A 2266-nucleotide genomic window follows, 5' to 3' on the forward strand; every position below is an offset into this window, starting at 1 on the left:
AGAAAGAAGAGAGAAAGATAGTCCCCTGTTTACAATTACAGAGTCATTCCTTTTACATTCCTTTTTTTATCCCAAGGCTGTACAACGATAGACGAGGCAAAGGTCAACATGTATATAGTTCATATATATATATATATTTATATTTATATATACGTATATGTAAAAAAAAAAAAAAAAAAAAACATACCAAAGAAACAGAGCAGTAAAGTTTTATCCCTTATTTTGACATTCAGATGAACCACAGAGAGGAAGAAGAGTAGCTCGTGTGACGGATACAGGAAGTCCGACGCAGAGAGAGAGAAAGACAGGAAGTTGATTTTTTTATTTTTTATTTATAAGTGCTCGCTGATTGTCTTTAGTCGACACAGTTCGTGACTCCTCCTCCTTTAAAATAATCCTATGTGAGGAAGGTTTTTTTTTTTTTTTTTTGCAGCAGAGGCACAAACAGGTACAGCTTCAGGTTACTTTAAACTGAGTCCGATCAGATTCACCGCAGAAGGCAAACGTTACACCGACGTCTGCGAAATAAAAGCCCCCGAAACACCGAAAACTGTGAGATCAGCGAGCCGTGCTGGAGGTCAAAGGTCGGAACACTGAAATCTGACAGCTGACTGCTTTTTATTAGCAGTGAAACAACAACAATAAGAGTTTCTAAATGAATCCCTCTGATTGATTTTGTGTGCTCTTGTAGTTAAAAGGACAGTTCACTCGCAGCTCAGTGGCTGTTCAGGAGCTTTCAGTCGTATCACACAGTTTTCCTCACTTTCTGAGCACTTTAAAGGAATATTTTCTCTTTTTTTCCCCATATTTGTTTTTGAAAACACACCTTTAGAGCTGCAACAATTAGTCAATTTCTTAATTAGTCGATCCACAGAAAATGAATCTGCTTAATTAAACACGTGATAATCAATTAAATGCTTTTTTTGTTTGTTTAAAAGCAACAATGCAGCTTCTCAAATGTGCAATTTGATGCTTTTTCTATCGTACATGGCGGTAAACTGGTAATTTTTGTAGATTAAAGCAATTAAAAATAAAGATAAAAATGATCAGAAGAAATATAATCAATAGTTGCAGCCTTACTTGGTTTCTTGCTGAGATTAAGACGAGAAGAATTACGACTCTCGTGTCTTTTCTGTCAAATATGAAGCTGTTATCAGTTAGCTTAGCTTAGCATAAATAATGGAAACGGAGGGAAACTGTTAGCCTGGTTCTGTTCCACCTACAAGTGTTAGTGAAGTAGACGAGGGTTTATGTGCCGGGACTAACTTCCTTGAGTCATGTCATTATTATTATTATTATTATTGCTAGGCAACCAGCAGCCAATGAGTTTGTGCACAGATTAAATAAATGAGGCAGAATCTATTAAATAATGAGCTTTAGAGGTGCTGGTAGGTGGATTTTGTTTGTTTCAGAAGAGCCACGCTAGCAGTTTCCCTCCGTTTTCAGTGTTTATGCTAAGCTAAGCTAACCACAGCCTGAATCCAGTTTTATACTTAACACACAGACACGAGATTGATATTTTACTCTCTGAAGGAAAGCAAATATTTGTGTTTCTTTTGTAATTTGGGTGAACTGGCCCTTTAACTGACCTCCAACATGGCTGCTGCAGGTGAGTTTCTTTCTGCTACAGTTTAAACACAGTCTGTAGTTGTTGTTGTTTTTAAAGGGCTTTGCTGGCAGACATGAAAACATTCAGATCACAAAACCAGCTGACATCAGGTTAGAAGAAGTTGGAAGAGTTTCATTCCAAAAACGAGACTTTAAAGTTGAAATTTTAAAAGATAAAGCGTCGATTTTTGTTATTTTTCTTACTGTTAACAACTGATTAACTTAGAAGTGTTACACATCTGTCCAAAGTCTGATATATCTTCAAAAAATCATGCTAGTTTGTTTAGAAACGGCTCCATTAATAAGACTAATAACAGTGATTTTCAGTCTCTGTAGAGCAGTTCTGTGTAAAGCAGACGCTACTGAGCATGTGCAGCTTCACATCACAGCCTCTTTACTTTGTCCTATATTAAACATTTCTTAAAGAACTTCAGCACAAAGCAGCCAAATCCTTCTAGATGAGTCAGTCATCAAGTTTCCAGTCTCCAGAGAGTAGTTGTGTGTAAAGCAGCGATGCAACTTTAACTCCATTCATTTAATAGTTGGCAACTTATCGATTAATCTGCAACTATTTGGATTCATATTCAGCTTCTTAAATATGAATATTTAGATTGTTGAGCCTTATATGAGAGTAAACTGAATATATATAAGGTTGTTG

The sequence above is a fragment of the Scomber scombrus genome, chromosome 20 (genome assembly GCF_963691925.1).
Source record: "Scomber scombrus chromosome 20, fScoSco1.1, whole genome shotgun sequence".
Classification (NCBI taxonomy): domain Eukaryota; kingdom Metazoa; phylum Chordata; class Actinopteri; order Scombriformes; family Scombridae; genus Scomber; species Scomber scombrus.